Source organism: Podarcis tiliguerta, assembly GCF_965153285.1.
Source record: "Podarcis tiliguerta genome assembly, chromosome: Z".
Lineage (NCBI taxonomy): Eukaryota > Metazoa > Chordata > Lepidosauria > Squamata > Lacertidae > Podarcis > Podarcis tiliguerta.
Window position 1 is genome coordinate 6,540,796 of NC_139553.1, and position 18,831 is coordinate 6,559,626.

At 44.4% G+C, this 18,831-nt stretch overlaps 1 long non-coding RNA gene across 3 annotated transcripts; it reads left to right on the forward strand.

Moving 5' to 3' along the window:
- The first annotated feature begins 855 nt into the window (after positions 1 to 855).
- LOC310669354 lies at positions 856 to 12,793 on the forward strand. 3 transcript variants are annotated; one of them, XR_014507130.1, is made up of 4 exons: positions 856 to 1,852; positions 6,232 to 7,955; positions 11,197 to 11,298; positions 12,576 to 12,793. It is a non-coding gene; the product is annotated as an uncharacterized lncRNA (long non-coding RNA). The 3 variants fall into 3 exon arrangements; XR_014507131.1 differs by lacking the exon at positions 12,576 to 12,793 and having other exon boundaries at positions 856 to 1,037; positions 1,739 to 1,852; positions 11,197 to 11,564; XR_014507132.1 differs by lacking the exon at positions 12,576 to 12,793 and having other exon boundaries at positions 857 to 1,852; positions 11,197 to 11,564.
- Positions 12,794 to 18,831: the final 6,038 nt, after the last annotated feature.

The following is an 18,831-nucleotide window of genomic DNA, read 5'->3' on the forward strand; positions in this document are numbered from 1 at the left end:
CCATGACCTTGGACTGTTGGCTTTCTTGACCCGTGGGCCATCTGACTATGTTAACTGAGATATTCCTGACCTTAGGACTTGACTGAACCTTGCATATTGACTCTGCCTGAACTGGACTCAGGGAAGCCTCCTAAAACTATTTCAAGTCAAAACAGAACCTGACCAGTATGTGCATGTCTACACTATTTTTAGATCTATGGCTTCACCTAGCTCCTAACTGCTCCTAGCAGTGGGGGAGGGGGGCATTTGTATTTCCTTTTTTTCCATTCATCTCCCATGTAGCAGCGGTGGGCTTTCAGCTTTCCAACCAGCCCTCTGCCATTCCACGGACATATTTGCGTGAAGGCCCTTCTGAGCTGCCCATACCACCTGCCTGAATCTAAGAGAACAAGGGAGGCCCATTTATTTGACTTGCACCATAACTAGGGGCAAGCCCCCAAACCAGTTAGACAGACGACTTGCCACAGTTTTTAGCTCTCCCATGGGTGATGAACGCAGATGTTGTCAAACCAGCATCTGTTCAGGACTGCCCCAAGTCGCACAGCAACTGGAAGATGGTGTCAAAAGGGAAGGGAAGTGGGTAGCAGAAATAAGAGAGGAGGAGAGAAAGACTGACAGAGGAGAGAAGGAAAAAGAGGGAGAAAAACAGGGAATTCAGAGAGAGGGAGAGAAGGGGTGGAAGAAAGAGGGGAAAGGCAATGTTTCTGTCCATTTTTGCCTCTGGCCCCAACCACAACTGGTATTCAACCCTCAACTGTTTAAGAGAAAGCATGCAGTGACAAAAAAAAAAGCAAAAAAAAAAAGAGGTTCCTCACAGCCAATCTGTTTAAAAGGCATCAAACATTTATATTTTTTTAGGTGCCCCATTATTTGAATGGATGGTTTTGAAATTCCAAAAGCTTGCTCACCTACCCACCACCAACCCTTTTTGAGAATAGGAACAGCAGCAGCCACTCCAGCATGTGTATTTGCATCCTCCTTACATGGAACTCCAGAGAAAGTAGAAAACTGACAAGCCCCAAATGATGAAAGCCATGGTAATAGCATTTGATTTGTTAATGATTTTTTTAAAAAAGGAAATTGCCCTACAATACCTATGAGGAACTCAAATTTCCTACGCAATGTGTGCTGTTCCAAATCTCTTTGTTCTTAAAAAAAAAAAATACTCTGGGGGTGGGGAAAGGAATTGATATCTTAAGGTTCTTTTTAGCAAGCGAATGTAGCTGAAAGGTGACATTTAACACATGTTTGATTTGAAAATTGTTTGTAATCCTTGAACATCAAATGCTAGCAAGAAAGAGGGAGATGGAAAATAGGCAGCTGCATTTGCTGTTCAACATTACCTTAGTAATCGCCCAGACATATGAGCTATTGCGAGCTGTATATAGGGTAAAGAGCAATTGCCCTTGCTGAGAGTGCAACGTTACAGCTTCCAGCATTGCATAGCCATTGTGAGGCAGCAGCTCCTGGCAGCATATTTCAGTGACAAAGCAGATGATTTGCAGCATACAGAAGATTTCCCAGGTTCAATACCTTCCTTGCATCTTTACACAAAGGGGCAGGGATGGGGCACCTCAGACCCAAGGGCAAAATGTGACCCACAGGACCTCTCTGTCTGGCCCTCAAAACCCTCCCCAAACCATACCTTTCACTGGCCCTGTTTCACACCTTCTTTGAAGTGGGTGTACAATACAGTCTACTGCACAAAGGTAAAATTTACATTCTTTGTTTCACCCAGTTTTGCCTCTGGTCCCACTCAACACTGGCTATTGGAAGGTTTCCCAGCAGAGAATGTGGCCCTCAGGCCGAAAAGGATTCCCCGCTTTTCCATTACACCAAGCTGGCTCTAAAGGTTTGACAATAGCATGTGATAAAATCTAGCCACCATTTCTACTCCTTTGAGCACCCCTGAATCTTAAGATGCCCCTTCTCCACCTTACTGTCTTTGCTCCATCATTAATTCTCACACTTAGGAGCGGAAAGGGCTGCATAAGTTGTGACAACTGAGTTGTGGCAAATCCCAGCCCTGTAAGGTTAAGCATCTTGACGCAGAGCATGAAATAAAGAACAGCAAAGAGCAAAAAAATCAATAGTCCTGAGCAGAACTCATTTTCAATATGCGAAAGCAGTTTGTGATTAGCAAGGAGCTCAGCAAAAAAGCCATTATTTCCAGCCTCTGCTCTAAAACTTAAATGTCAGCCCATTGCACGAGGCAGCACAAAAACACTCTCACGAGAGAAAATGGCAGGTAGACCTTAGAAAGCTGGCTATCTGAGGGGGTTGTCAACATTACATTTGTGGGTAACGGTCCACCTGCCAGTACCTCCTATGGCACAAGCAAAAGGTCTTATTATATAACCCCTCAAATATCAAAATTACTTGGGGTGGCATATCTACACCATTTTTGGTTCTTTCTAACCTTTTATATAGGAGTAAAACAAAATGTGGAGTAAAACAAAATGACAGCCATTTTGTTTTACTCCACAATCCAGGGCAGTCATTTTGTATTATGGCACATGCAAGACAGCCATATTGTGTTCTTGTTGTTCTTATTATTTGTTTGTTTTATAATTATGTATTGTTACATATACAGTGATACCTCAGGTTAAGAACGTAATTTGCTCTGGAGGTCTGTTCTTAACCTGAAACTGTTCTTAACCTGAAGCTAATGCTGCTGCTGCACCACTGCTGCACAATTTCTGTTCTCATCCTGAAGCAAAGTTCTTAACCAGAGGTAATATTTCTGGGTTACTGGAGTCTGTAACCTGAAGCGTATCTAACCTGATGTACCACTGTAATTATGTTTTATAAAAACAACCTTAATATGAAGATCACAGGACAGTTTACGACATAAAAATACCAAATGAGACCAATAACTGCCCTCCCTCAAACACATTTAAAAGCCCATAAATTGTTTAGTCAGTCAAAGGCCTGATTACAGAGAAACCACTTTACCTGGCACCTAAAGATATGTAATAAAGGCACCAGGTGGGCCTCCTTGGGGAGAACATTTCATAAATGGGGAGTCGCCACTGAAAAGACTCTGTTTTCATGTTGCCACACCTGGACCTCTTGTGGAGGGAGCACACAAAGAAGGGCCTGAGGTGCCACACCCATGGCAGTCATTTAGCCTAGGGCTTGACGATCAGTAGGTTGGCGGTTCGAATCCCCGCGACAGGGTGAACTCCTGTCGCTCGGTCCCAGCTCCTGCCAACCTAGCAGTTCGAAAGCACGAAGTGCAAGTAGATAAATAGGTACCGCTCCAGTGGGAAGGTAAACGGCTTTTCCATGCGCTGCTCTGGTTCACCAGAAGCGGCTTAGTCATGCTGGCCACATGACCCGGAAGCTGTATGCCGGCTCCCTTGGCCAATAAAGCCAGATGAGCACCGCAACCCCAGAGTCGGTCACGACTGGACCTAATGGTCATGGGTCCCTTTACCTTTACACATACCTTAGTAGTCATTTTGTGATTGGTGCCCATGGCACTTTCTCTTTTAAAAATAAATAAATAATTTTTTATTAAATTCTACATAATAAATTTAAACTCAAACAAATCATTCACCTCCTCATTTAGGATTCTTTAAATCCCTTGCCTTCCCTCCGCCCTTCCATGGTTACCATTATCAATCTTTCTTTTCATCTGCTTATCTTATTTTCTCTAACTTGTTAAAAGAACAGTAATCCATTTTTCCATAGTTATTCATACATTACAAGCATTACTCGAATGCTGCCAAAGTTTTCAGTTGTTTACAGTGTTCTCTTTAGTACATTATGAATTTTTCCCATTCCTTCTTAATATTCTTCTCTTCCTGGTTTCTGATTTTCCCAGTTAATTTCACCATTTCAGCATAGTCCATCATCTTCATCAGCCATTCCTCTCTGGTTGGAACTTTGTCTTCTTTCCATCTCTGGGCCAGTAGTATCCTCACTGCTGTCATCGCATACATGAATAGTCATTTCTGCTCCCTCAGAATCTCTGTACCTAAAATGCCTAACAAAAAAAGCCTCTGGTTTTTTCACAAATGTTATTTTAAACATTTTCTTCAACTCATTGTAAATCATTTCCCAGAATGCTTAAGTATTCTGAAGAACGTGCCTTCCTTCTCCCTTCATTTCTAGCAAACATTGCAAGCAGTTCTATACATTTTAGCTAATTTTACAGCTGTTCAATACCACTGTGATACATCATTGTCATGTAGTTTTCCTTCAACGCACAGCACGCTGTAAATTTTAAGCCTTCCCGCCATAATTTTCCCCAAGATTAAAATTGGATATTGTGCCCATTTTATCATTAACGATTTAACTTCTTCATCCTTAGTATGCCACTCTAGCAACAATTTATACATTTTAGAAAGTGACTTCACATTATTTTCCAATAATTCCTTTTCAAACCTTGAAATTTCTGTTCTAAATCCATTTTTCTCGTCTATTTTAAACACATCATTTACTTGATGGTATTGCAACCAATCTGTAACTAACTGTCATACTTTTCGATTCCAATTGTTGTTGTACTTGTGTGAGCAACTCTTTGTAAGTTGCCCACTTACAAAGAGCATGGCACTTTCTCAACATGCCTAATTTACCTGAAGTCCCACATAGCTTGGTGACTCCTATCTTAAATGAGTGAGCTGTGCTCTGAACTTGGAAGTTCAGGAATACACACACACACACACACACACACACACACAGAGCCAAATCAAGTTCAACAACTATCATGTGAATAGATAAATATATGAATATAACTACCTAAGAAATTGTTTAATCCTTCCTTTCCTTTATAAAGATCATTTTTAAAGTCAACAAACCCCAGACACATTGCTTAATTTGCTGTTCTTCCCAGATTGAAATATATCTTTAATTTTGCATCACTCCTAACAACATACATAGTGTGGATTGAACATATGTAGAATTGAACACTAATCAAGAAAAAAGACAGTATCGGACAGTATCGGAGAAAACAGCAAACTATAATTAAGATTACTACCTTAAAATCAATAAAATATCAAGATGAAAACAAACACACATACCTATATGTATTTATGTGTGAGTATACGTGTGCGCGCACGCGCACACACACACACACACACACACACACACTCATATGTATATGTATGTATGTATGTATATATGTATGTATGTATATTCCAAACCATGACCTTTGGAACATAGAAAGTTGCCTTATACACCAGCCCACTGGTCCACCTAGCTCTGTACTGTCTACACTGACTGGTAGCAGCCCTCCAGGGCTTCAGAGAGGAGACATTTCAAGCCCTGCCTGGAAATGCCAGGGAACACACTTGGGACCTTTTGCATGCAATGCAAGTGTTTCTGCCACTGGCAAAAGAAATGGCTAATTCACACAGCACATAGTTAAACTATAGAATTTGCTCCCACATGAGGCAGTGATGTCCACCAACTAAAGGTAAAGGGGCCCCTGACCATTAGGTCCAGTCGTGACCAACTCTGGGGTTGCAGCGCTCATCTCGCTTTATTGGCCGAGGGAGCCGGCGTACAGCTTCCGGGTCATGTGGCCAGCATGACTAAGCCACTTCTGGCGAACCAGAGCAGCACATGGAAACGCCGTTTACCTTCCCACTGGAGCGGTACCTATTTATCTACTTGCACTTTGATGTGCTTTCGAACTGTTAGGTTGGCAGGAGCAGGGACTGAGCAACGGGAGCTCACCCCGTTGCGGGGATTCGAACCACCGACCTTCAGATCGGCAAGTCCTAGGCTCTGCGGTTTAACCCACAGCGCCACCTGCGTCCCACCAATTAGGGTGCCTTTAAAAAGAGGATTAGACAAATGGATGGAGGATATGGTTATTGGTGGCTACTAGCTAGGATGGCTATGCTCTACCTCAATGGTTAGAGGATGTTTGCTTCTGAATAGCAGTTTCTGGAAGCCACAGGAGGGGAGAGTGCTGTTGCGCTGAGGTCCTGCTTTTGGGTTTCCTGTAGGCAACTGGATGCTGGACAGGGTGGGCCACCTTGGCTTGATCCAGCAGGTGCTTCTTCTATTCCTTGTCACCCCAGGACAGCCCATCAATTCCAGGAGTCCTGAGATCAATTTGTGAGCCTCTTGTTCTGCTGCCATGACAACTACAGCACACAAAATTAGCTATCTCTTCACTAGGAATAAACCCCCAGCCCAAAAAACCCCCAGTATATCCTCTTGAAGCCTTTTGCACTGATTGCTCTCTCTCTCTCCCCTTCCTTTTCCCCCTCAAAGCTGGCACATTCCTGAGCCTCTCTGAAACATTCACTCCAAGCATCCCTGATTGAATGCTGAGTTCTTGTCATCTATGAAGAGAATTCACAGTGAGGGGGACACAAGGCTTCTCCTGGACTCTGAATCAACAGGAAATTCTCTGAGACTGGTGTTGTGTTTAGAGCCAGCTGGAGTGGACAACTTTTGCCCATGCTGAAATGGTCCCACCTGAAGGGAGAACTGGAAACAAGAGAGGAAACATTGGGGAAGCTCAGGTCTAGGGGCCAAATGCAGACTATCCAGTCCTCTCCAGCTGGCTCTCAGAACTCTCCCCAGGCCAAATCTCTTGCCAGACCTGACTTCTACCCTCCTTGAGTGCTTTTGCCTGGCTGGGATGTGCCCTTGAACTCTGATCATGCTTCTTGCCTCGCTGTAGGAAGCAAGTGTGTCTAGAAACCAGCCTGCTGTACAAAAGTGAAATCTGCATCTGTCTCTTCACATACTTTAGATTCTGTTCCTACCCACCACTGGCCTGTGGCCTCCTGGAAAGTTTCACAGAAGGGAATATGGCCCTCGGGCTATATTTCCCCCACCCTGGGTTAGACTAATCCAAGTTTGTTTTCAAAGGACTGATATGCTTTTGAAGGATGAATCATGAAGATTTGGTGCTTCACTTTACAGTTAAAGGGCATGGGGCCAGGTTGTTTGTGTGGGAATTAAACTTTAGTTCCCATTTACAGAGTTATGCAGAAGAGAGCCTGGGTTGTTTGACCCTTTAATTAGTTCCCTTTTAGCTCCTATAAAAACTACGCAAGACATTCTCTGTTTAAAGTTTAAATAACATATAACTTTTACTTAGTGTACTTGCACTTGTTAGATTAAATATACAAGACAGATGTTATTTACATTGCTGATACATCTTACATAAGCTTGTCTCTAAGACAAATAATGTTGCAGGCTGACTAACTGAGGTAGACAGCAGCACAACAAAAAATACCTGCTGCTCTCACACAAAAGACTGTTAATAACTGCCACTGCTATACCAACGGACATAACTGCCTCAGCGTTCTATAGCCCTTGCAAGCATTAACCCTTTACCTAACGTTTTGAATGCTTTCATCCCACAGTTCAGGGGAATGACTTCAACCATATGTTCCTGCCCAGCCCCTGAGATAAGTTATAGAGGTCTTGTGCATAGGCCCCCCTGGAAGATGAATCAGATTGGCAGGCACAAAAAAACAGAACCTGCTCAGTGGTAGCCTCACATAAATGGAACTCTCTTACAAATTATTTATCTATGGTGTCGTCAACACAGGCTTTTAAACAGGCCTTTAAAACACAGTTATTTTAGGTTGCTTTTTCTTGAAAGATTCATAGAGATGCTTGTCTGCAACTGTTTTAAGCTGTTTTACTTGATGCATAGCTGGCCTGTGAATGGCTTTAGACTGCCGATCCAAATGGTTGGTTTTTTTACAATGTATTTTGTGGAGTGGTTTGCCCTAAAAGGCAGCCTAGAAATACGGACATTAAAAAAAGGCCTCTGGAACAGGCTGCAGAGAGATACAGATATATGTAGATGTAGATATACTTGATGAGAAAACAACAGAACAAACAGTTGAAAAGTTTTTGAGGATATCCAAAGTAGAATAAATTAGAGTCCCAAAGGCAGAGGACATAAGCCACTTCAGATCGGGTTCAACAGTCTCAAGAAGGCAGATGGAAGATGAAGATCTAGTCTATATCCTGTAATGTATTCCTATAAAAAAATCGAAACTTTCTAGTGGCGCTGTGGTTTAAAGCCTCAGCGCCTAGGACTTGCCGATCGAAAGGTCAGCGGTTCGAATCCCCGCGACAGGGTGCGCTCCCGTCGCTCGGTCCCAGCACCTGCCAACCTAGCAGTTCGAAAGCACCCTCGGGTGCAAGTAGATAAATAGGGACCGCTTACTAGCGGGAAGGTAAACAGTGTTCCGTGTGCTGCGCTGGCTCGCCAGATGCAGCGTCGTCACGCTGGCCACGTGACCCGGAAGTGTCTGCGGACAGCGCTGGCTCCCGGCCTCTAGAGTGAGATGAGCGCACAACCCTAGAGTCTGGCAAGACTGGCCCGTATGGGCAGGGGTACCTTTACCTTTACCTTTAATATACTGTACAGTATAATAAAAAACACTAATCAAACTAAAGTAAAAAACAAAACAACAACAAAGAGAAAGAAAAGAGAAGAGAAGGGGGGTGAGGAGAGAATCCTGTAATATATCCTGTAACGAATTCCACGAGTGGACTCCAGACTCCCCAAAAGCCAAAATGCTTTGCTTTCCCTTTGCCCAATTTTATATTCTACACTTACGTTTTCTTCAAGTGCAATATGCAAAAATCTGTGGAACCATTGTTCAAAAGTTAAGCTGACCACCAACTTCCAGGTTTTTGCAATTTCTAACCAAGCAGCTACTAACATGAAGGAAATCAATGTTTTATGCATTAATTTATCGTTGCACTCCTCCCATACATTAAGTACAGTTGTACCTCGGAATTCAAACTGAATCCATTATGGAAGTCGGTTCTACTTCCGAAATGTTTGACTTCCAAAGCGCGGCTTCTGATTAGCTGTGAAAGCCCAGCCAGATGTTCGGCTTCCAAAAGAACATTCAAAAACCAGAACACACACTCCCAGTTTCTATCATTCTGGAGCTGAAACATGCGACTCCCAAGGTGTTTGGGAGCCGAGGTACGACTGTATTGCTAATTGTGGAGTAAGAGGAACCATCAGGCTGCAGTTTGCAAACAAGGCTCCACAGAGCCAAAGGTAGTTTACATATCTGGAAATCAACATGGTGTCCTCTAGATATTGGCCTCCAACTCCCATCAGCACTAGGTGGCATGGCCAGTCATCAGGCATGATGGAAGCTGTGGTCCATCAACATCAGGAAGGCACTATATTGGCTACCTTTGACATAATCAAAAGCAAGCTATTGTGGGAAAGGCAAATCAAGAAGTAAACAAGACGAGGCACCTGATGAGATGAGGAGTTCAGACTGCAGGAATGACTTGGGTTTATTGAACTTACATCTTGATTTGTTTTCCCAAACTCTGTGGGGAAGTTAGCTGATGCCAGCTGATTATTGAGCATTCCTTCTGAGTTTATATGAAGTTGTGTCAAGTAATTGCTATCCTATATGTTCCAGCACATTTCTCTTTAATTTGTGTTTATCGCAAGTCCAGTTTTGGGGAGTCAAGTTTGTTGTGCAACAGCAACGGATAAACTTTAAATGTGTAGCCTGAATTTGCCAGTATGTGGCCAAATCTCACTTGAAAAGAGTGATGTTCTGGAAGTGTCCTTGGGTGTCAGTTTTATATTACACAGTGTGCCTCTATTTGGACTGTAGGGTCAACCAACAAGCATTTGGACTTCAACATCAACCTAGAAGGTGCTCTTGATCCACAGAGCCAAATCTGCCTGGTTGGATGAAGTATCAGAGCACTGGTATGTCTGACTGGTGGTTAGAATCCTTGTTTTGAGACATACACACCCCTTGGTGCCTCACAACTAGTTTAAATATTTGTAAACACAGGTGCTCCATACAAAAGGCACATCAGTTGTCTGGGAAGTCAGCTAGCTGGGATCAAACATCAGCTGTAAACCCCATGGCTGCCATCAGGAGTTGACATAATAGAGCACTTACCAAGCATGGCTAGGGTGGTGGGGCATATCTGAGAGCCTGCTAGGTCAGCTGCTTCTCCTCCTGTTTGCTGTTGGAATCTGCTTGTTTACCCCACACTCTCTCTGCCCTAGAGGGGATGAGATGAGCAAGTGAGTAGTAAAGGCAGTAAGGGCAAATAGCAGCATACACCACCTGATAACTCCCCAGCTTTCTTCCTGACAAGCAAGCATTAACATAGCTGCCTTATACTGTGACGGATGTTTGGCCCGCCTAGTTCAGTACTGTCTACTCTGATTGGCAGCAGCTCTTTGGGGTTTTGGACAGGAGCTTTTCAAAACATCACAGAAAGACCAGAAGCTGCCTTCTTCTATGTCAGGCCATTGGTCCATCTAGCTCAGTGTTGCCTGCACCGAGTGGCAGCAGCTCTCTGTGGTTTCAGATGGAGTCCATTCCCAGTCCTGCCTGCTGGTGCTGGGGATTGAACCTGGGGTCTTCTGTATGCAATGGTTTCCCATACGGAAAGGAGAATGGGGTCCACTAAAGGAGAGGTCATCACGCTAAGGTTATCCTCAGATATAGGAAGTTGCCTTATAGCAGGTCAAACAAACTATCTAGTTCAGTACTGTCTTCTCTGACTGGCAGTGGCTTTCTCAGTGATTTGCAGTGGGATCTCAGGCAAAGAAGGGATTAAAACAATCCATGTCATGATAGCAATAAGATAGCTCCAATACTACTCACTGGAGGAATATGAGTAAGAGGTGGTGGTTCCCTTCATGTCCTTATTTTGGGCTTCTCTGAGATTGACCATTATGGGAAACGGGATGCTGGACTACATAGTCCTTTGGTTTGATCCAGCAGGGCTCTTCCTATGTGCCTATGTCTTTCAAACATAAGAGCCCTGCTGGATCGGACCAAAGGCCCATCTAGTCCAGCATCCTGTTCTCACAACCAGGTATCTCAAAGGGAAGCAGGAAAATCCAGGAAGGGATAGCTCTTCTCACCTCTTTGTTCAGAACTTTTCCGTAATGTCTCTCCAAGAAGTGCAGATTACCTAAAACACTCCAACTGTGTCTGTTAGTTAGACTATAATTACATTGGCTTTAATTCTGGTTCAGCCGTTAATATCTGGCCAGTGAAAGAGCTGGACACGTTCTCCTGTTCTCCACCCATTCCACCACCCTCACCTCTGTAAATGTCGAATTATTTTACAGTTGATCATCTGCTGGATTCTCCGACCTTTAAAAGCTGAACACTCTGTGCCTGTTGAATTTTAATCAATTTATATATCTCTCTTTTCTCTTCCCCTCCCTCCCCCCTTGAATGGAAATGTCAGACTACTGGTATGGAATTACTCAGTGCCAGATAATGTGACAAAGACTCCAGAGTTCAGTGTCTGAAGTCATTCAGGAGCAGGGTGCAGCTTGCATTAACAGAGGTAATTTGTGAGATGTGAAAATTAGATGGCTCATGGGAGAACAAGCATATATTTTTCATTAGGTTTCATTTTGAAAGTTCTGGGACCCCATTCTTATTTCATCCAGAGACCTCTGGCCTCATTAAAATCTTGTCAGGGGTTGGTAATGACTGGAAAGTAGCAATGGTGGAGGCCATCAAAGTGTGTGTGGTAACCAAGATTGTTGAAGGAGCTTGGAGTGAAAGGCTGTGGTGTCCAGACAGTCAGATTTGAATGGACCAAAATGGAAGGAGATTTGAATGGACCGCAATGGAAGGATGGTGAGCTATCAAACATAGCAGGGATGCCACAACATCTATAATAATAATAATAATAATAATAATAATAATAATAATAATAAAAAATTTTTATTTATACCCCGCCCTCCCCAGCCAAAGCCGGGCTCAGAGCGGCTTACAAGCAATAATAAAAACAAGATGAATGATTACAACTTAAAAACAAAAGTAAAATACAACATTAAAATAATGGAACATTAAAATATTAAAATGTAGCCTCATTGTAGGAGGAGAAGGAAAAGAAAAAAGAAAGAGAGGGAGGGAGGGAATCAAATTGGCTCCAAGCCAAAGGCCAGGCGGAACAACTCTGTCTTACAGGCCCTGCGGAAAGAAATCAGATCCTGCAGGGCCCTGGTCTCACGAGGCAGAGCGTTCCACCAGGCCGGAGCCAGAGCTGAAAAGGCCCTGGCTCTGGTTGAAGCCAATCTAACTTCCTTAGGGCCTGGGACCACTAGGGTGTTGTTATTTATGGACCTTGAGACTCTCCGTGGGGCATACCAGGAGAGGTCATCTTTAAAAACAAAACACCATACACACTCGAACTACAGCAATTGCTTTAAAAAAGAAGGATTTTGACCCATTATATTAAATGATTTTTTAAGAAAAACAGGAGAGAAATTACTTTGTTTACAAGGCAGCTTTCCTTCTAAAAATTTGCTTCATTTGCATCTATAAATAAAGATATGAAAAATGCTAAGGGGAAAACGGGGGTCGATCAGTGCTTGAGTACCTGCTTTGCATGCACAAGGTCCCAGGTTCATTCCCCAGCATCTGCAAGTAGGCCTGGGAGAGATCACAGTCTGAAACCCTGGAGAGCTGCTGCCAGTCGGTGTTGGTATTACTGGGCTAGGTGGACCATTGACTCTGTATAAGCCAGTACCGTATGTTCCTAACGCCCCTGGCAAAAGGCATATTCATGAGTAGACATTAATTGTGTCAGCATTTCCCTTTTTCTCTTTGCAGAGTATTGAGGGTGCAAGGCTCAGAGATAATCTATTTTATCAGAGCCCAGAAAGGTCCACTCTTATTCAAGAAAGGGCAAACCAATTATATCTGTTTAGCTGAAGTTCCTGGCTTTTGGTACAAGGTAGAAGCATGTGCCATTTGTAGCAACAACAAAAGAAAGTGCAGATAGACAGAGAAAGGCATCACAATCATCATTTTCATTGTTTATTGTCCCATTTTCTTCACCACTGAGAAATCTGAATACAGTAATTAAGCAGTATATAAATGACTTTTATATGCCTGTTGTCTTTGTCCATGGAATTTTCTTGGCAGGGATACTAGAGTGGCTTGCCAGTTCCTGCTCCAAGTTGGATCACGTTTGGTCAAAACTCTCCACTATGACCTGTCCATCTTGGGTGGCCCTGCACGGCATAGCTCATAGCTTCTCTGAGTTGTTCAAGCCCCTTCACCACGGCAAGGCAGTGATCCATGAAGATCAAACCTATCCATTCTGAAGGAAATCAGCCCTGAGTGCTCACTGGAAGGACAGATCCTGAAGCTGAGGCTCCAATACTTTGGCCACCTCATGAGAAGAGAAGACTCCCTGGAAAAGGCCCTGATGTTGGGAAAGATTGAGGGCACAAGGAGAAGGGGACAACAGAGGACAAGATGGTTGGACAGTGTTTTCGAAGTGGCCAACATGAGTTTGACCAAACTGTGGGAGGCAGTGAAAGACAGGAGTGCCTGGCGTGCTCTGGTCCATGGGGTCACGAAGAGGCGGACACGACTAAACGACTAAACAACAGCAACATAAATGACTTAAATAATTAAGTAAGATCTTCATCAGTAATAATAAGGAATTATATCCAGTGCTAGTCCTACTCAGATTAGGTCCATTGAAAATATCAGATATAACTATTAGAGTCATTAATTTCAGTGGGTGTACTCTGAGTAGGGCTTAGTTGGAGACAACCCTAAGTTTCTAACATTCCCTTTCCACCCAAGGCAGCAAAGTAGCAATTAAGAAATGGAAACAGCAAAGTAGCAATTAAGAAATGGAATAACCATAAAGTTTCAAGTCTGTGAGCATTCAAAAAAGGATGCTGTGATTGCTAAGACCCAGCATGTGTTTTTCAAAAATAAGTCATGCCAGACTAATCACATTTCTTCTTTTTTTTACGGCATTACAAACTTAGTGGATCAGGAGAATGCTGTGGACATAGCGTATATTGATTTCAGTAAGGCTTTTGAGAAAGTACCCCATGAAATTCTCACGAGGAAGCAGGTAAAATGTAGACTGGATGAGGTAACTGTTAGGTGGATTTGTAGCTGGTTGACTGATCGAACCTAAAGAGTACTTATTAATGGTTCCTCGACATGCGGGGGGGAAAGTGACAAGTGGGGTGCTGCAGGGTTCTGTCCTGGGCCCACTGTTGTTTAACGTCTTTATAAATGACTTTGATATAGGAATTGAGGGAATGCTCATCAAATTTGCAGATGACACCAAACTGGGAGGGGTAGCTAATGCCACTGTTCCCAGGAGTCCAGGTTCCCAGTTTGATAACACAGTACTCATACGTAATTTAAAAGTAGGATTTTTGCAAAAACAAGCAATTAGCTCCGGACGGCTCTAGCCAAGCCTCTGGTATCATCACTCAGTTGACTCTTCTAAAGAATCCTTCCTCTTCCAGAAGAATAAATGGAACCTATGACCCTTGTGTTTCTTATTCTGTTTCCTGTCATACACCCTCCCCCACCATTGACTTCGTGGTCTCATTGGATCCCCTCCAACTTCTTCCTGAGAAGGCAGACTGTCAATCTTCTCATCCACGCCTGTTTGTGTCTCTTGCAAGCCGTGGCTGCATTCCAACCCAGTCTTATTTGGCGACTGGGTCTACACCTGACTCTCAAGGTGAAGAGGAGCGGGTTTCGGCATCTGCCTGCTGGCCTCTCTCTGAGAGAAATCTGACCCTGTCATTTGCAAACTGCAGTCTTCTACCGGCTGCATTCCTAAGCTGGGAGCTAGAGTATTCATGACATCACCCCCTCCCCTAGGATCCTCCTCATCCTGCTCCCCCTCTCTCTGAGGGTAGCTACCTAAGCCTTCCCACCACTCCTCACTCTCTTCCCATTCACCCCCAACTTGATTGTCCTCCTCTCTTTCGAGCCCCCACTTTGCCTCACTTTCTTCATCTTCCACCAGCACCTTCTGTTCATCCCTCCACCCTCTTGGTTTGGGTTTGTTGGGGTACCTGTGGGGGAACTCCGTCTGTAACCTAGGGGCGTGCATGTTCCCAGAATCCTCCTATGACTTTTCCTCATCTCCATAACCCTTCCAAGACACTAGATACTGCAGTCTCCTCCCCTTCCAGCGAGAGTCTGCAATTGTGACACCTCGTATTCTGGTTCCCCTTCTATCATTAGAAGAGGGGGGAGCCTCTTTTAGTGTTTGATACAGATGTGGCAGCATCATGGGAGACAACAGTGACCCATGAAATAAAGGATGTATCTTCATGGATGCAGGCAGTCGAAGCCTGAACGACAGAGGGTTAATTTGCTCCACCACTTCAAACGGTTCCACCCTCTGAGGGCCCAACTTCCAGTACCACACGTTTTTCAGCAAGTCCTTGGTAGACAATCACAACTGATCCCCCACCCTTATCTCCTTGCTTGGCTGTCTATGCTTATCCGCCTCACTCTTGCATTTGTCTTTAGCTCACTCCAGCTGCTCTTGAAGTAATCTGTGCAGAGCTTCTAGTTCCTCTGCAAACTGTTCAGTGGCTGGCACTGCTAGGCTGTCTTCTTGCCCTGGGAAGATGCATGGGTGTCATCCCAGGCAGACAAAGAAGGGAGTCTGTTATGTAGATGAGTGTACTGCATTGTTGTGAACCCAATCATCTTGTGGATACATGTAGCATCACCGGTACTGTTGCAAGGTGGCATTTGTCCTTTCTGACTCCATTTGTCTGCGGGTGTCCAGCAGATGCGAGGCAAACTTCTACCTTCAGCAGTTGCATCAGTTTCCTCCAAAACTGGGAGGTAAATTGTGTTCCTCTATTAGAGTTGACTCTCTGAGGCAATCCATGCAGTTTAAACACATGTTCCACAAAGAGCTGTGCCATCTCCTGCGCCGAGGGAAACTTCCTACAGGGCACAAAATGTGCCATCTTTGAGAACAGATTTACCACCACCCATATCACTGGTCTGTTACTGTGACTCTAGTAGGTCAGTGATAAAGTCCACAGCCCTTGGGGGGTAGGGAGCAGCTGGAGCAGCCCTGTTGGCGTGTCACAGAGCCCACCTTATCTGCCTCTGGTTAAGGTATTGAGCCATCTGCCAGTGTTCGAGATTCTTGTGATCAGTGCGCACTTCCACTTGGTGTTGCACCCCCTTTAGAAAGTGTCAGCATGTCCCCAGAGTGTCCCAGATAGCCAGCAATTCTTTTCCCCAAATGGTGTAATTCTGCTCTGATGGATTCAGCTTTTGAGTGGAAGGCACATGGTCTCAGGTCCCCATTCTCACCCTCTTGCAACAGAACTGCTCCTAGTACCCTGTTGGACACGTCAGTCTCCACTGTCATAGGCCGGTGCGGGTTGGGATGAGCTAAGTACTCTTCTGAGACAACATTGCCTTGAGTCTCTTGAACACCCTCTGGGCCTCTTCTGTCCAGATTGGATGGCCATCTGTCATGGATGCTTTAGTTGAGATTCCTGCATTGCAGGGGGTTAGACTAGATGTCTCTTGGGGACCCTTCCAACTATAAAATTCTATGATTCTGTGATTCCATGAAAACCTCTTGAACCAATGTCTAGAAGCATGGGACAAGTGGGAAACCGCCCAAGTGTGCTTTTTAGGCACAAGACATGTGGATGAGCCCTGCATAAAGATTAGAGTTGAATGACAACTGAATGCAAAAATTCAGTTTGTTAAGCCTGCTGAACAGTGTTAAAAGACCACTATTCCATACTCTCCAACATTCCTCAGTTGAACATAGGGACATTTCTCTCTCTCTCTCTCTCTCTCTCTCTCTCACACACACACACGACTGACTCTCCTTGATCCCCCACCAAAGAGCATTTCCTATCAGAATAAAGGTGAGTGGAAGAATGAGGAAATCCCAACAAAAGAACAGTGGCAAGAAAAATTGATGAGCTATGCAGAGTTGGCTAAATTGACATACAAACTCTGGGACAAGGACAACTGTAACTTTAAGAAAGAATGGGAACTTTTTACAAATTAAAAGACAACAAAATGAACTGGACTGCTTGGCAGGTTTTGAATAAACATACACAAATTTATGGGTTGATGACATGATAGATAGACAAGGTAAGGATATGTATAATTTTATAACATGCAGAGAATAATATGTGCAGAGAAATCAGAGAGAGGAGCTGAGGGAAGTCCCTGGTGGGGGGGAGGGGGGATGGAAGGGGGGGAGAAAAAAGAGGGGAAATAATGTACGTAGATATATGGTTTGATAATTTGTTATGTTGAAATTGCTTAATAAAAATATTTTTAATAAGAATAAAGGTGAGTGCCAGCACCACTACATCAATGGGACACAGCGCATATGACCTCCACCACCCTGAGAAACCCCCTTAATCCTTATTTTATTTTATTCTTTAGTAGATTTATCAAAAAAAAAAAAACCCACACACACACAAACACACCACCAATAAATAAATTTCGGAAAGGGGAAAATTTAGACACAGATTCACAAAGCATTTCTTTTTTAGAAAAATAAATCAAAATTCCTTCTGCTTCACTTTGCCCCCCCCCCCTTTTCTTCCCACCCTGGGCAGCTCTGCCCTCTGCCTGCACTTCAGAGCTGGTGCATCATGTGGTCATGTGGGGCTGGGCCTTTACAGCAGCAGTGTCTCCTCCTCGGCCACTACAGCCGCCACTAGGAGCAGCAGCCATGGAGAGGCAACTGGATACTTCATTGTAGCTGCACCTGCAGCTGCTTAGGACCAGCGCTAGCTCATACTCCTCCCCAAGCTCAGTGGCGGCAGCACTGACATGAGTAACAGGGACATTCTGGGATCAACTCAGAAGCCGGGATGGCTTTCATAATTCTGGAACTGTCCCTGGAAAATCGGGACACTTGGAGAGTATGCTGTTCCCCTCCCAAAGCTACAGTCCCAGTGTTCCTTCCAGGAAAAGTGCTTAACTGTTAAACCACTTTGGGAATTGTAGCTCTGGGAGGGAAATAGGGGTCTCCTAACAACAGAGCCTAGGGCTTGCTTATCAGAAGGTTGGCGGTTCGAATCCCCGCGACGGGGTGAGCTCCCATTGTTCGGTCCCTGCTCTTGCCAACCTAGCAGTTCAAAAGCATGTCAAAGTGCAAGTAAATAAATAGGTACCGCTCCGGCAGGAAGGTAAACAGTGTTTCTGTGCGCTGCTCTGTTTCGCTAGAAGCGGCTTATGGCCACATGACCCAGAAGCTGTATGCCGATTCTCTCAGCCAATAAAGCAAGATGAGCACTGCAACCCCAGAGTCGTCTGCGAATGGACCTAATGGTCAGGGGTCCCTCTACCTCTACCCTTAACAACTCTCAACAACCTTACATTTTTCAGGTTTCTTTGGAGAGAGCTATGGCTGTAAAATTAGCATGATATTACTCTAAAAGTATACTGAAGGTGTGGCGTAAGCAGGAAGTGGAGCATTCAGTGCTTGGTGTTCCTTTCCCTAGGATGTGATTGCAGGGAATTGTAAAATCCACTGATGATGACTTCTAGAGGCCTCTTAACAGGGCGTGTAGGAATAAACTGCACCAATGCCCAAGGAAGATAGAGAGTGCACAATTCTCAGAGCTTCTCACAGAGCCCATTTGACCTGATGGGAGCTGTGCTTGGTGCATTTTGTGAATCATTATTGTGATGGGATGAAGAGCTGCTTGTGTGTAAACTGCAAATCCCTCAGAGTTTGAACAGTTTCTCAAACCTCTGCCTGTGACGGAGCCTCTCCAGCATGGCTGCGTCAGTCGCTAGCAGAATCCGAAAGTGGTTGCTTTCGGAAACGTTTCCAACATAAAAGCTCCTTAACGGAAACACGTCTTCTGGACTCTCTGCGTGACAGTTTCCGGCGAGGAACGGGTGTCCCTATAGGAGGACCTGAGACATCCCCACTGTTTTCGCTAGAAACGTCTCTGAGCCATTCCTCCGACTCTCCTTCCCTTGACATTCCTGTTCGCCCCCTACTGGTTCCCTCTTCAGGTGTTACGTCTCTCTCTACTTCAGAGAGCCTTGGCACCTCTTGTGCTGCCGATGGCAG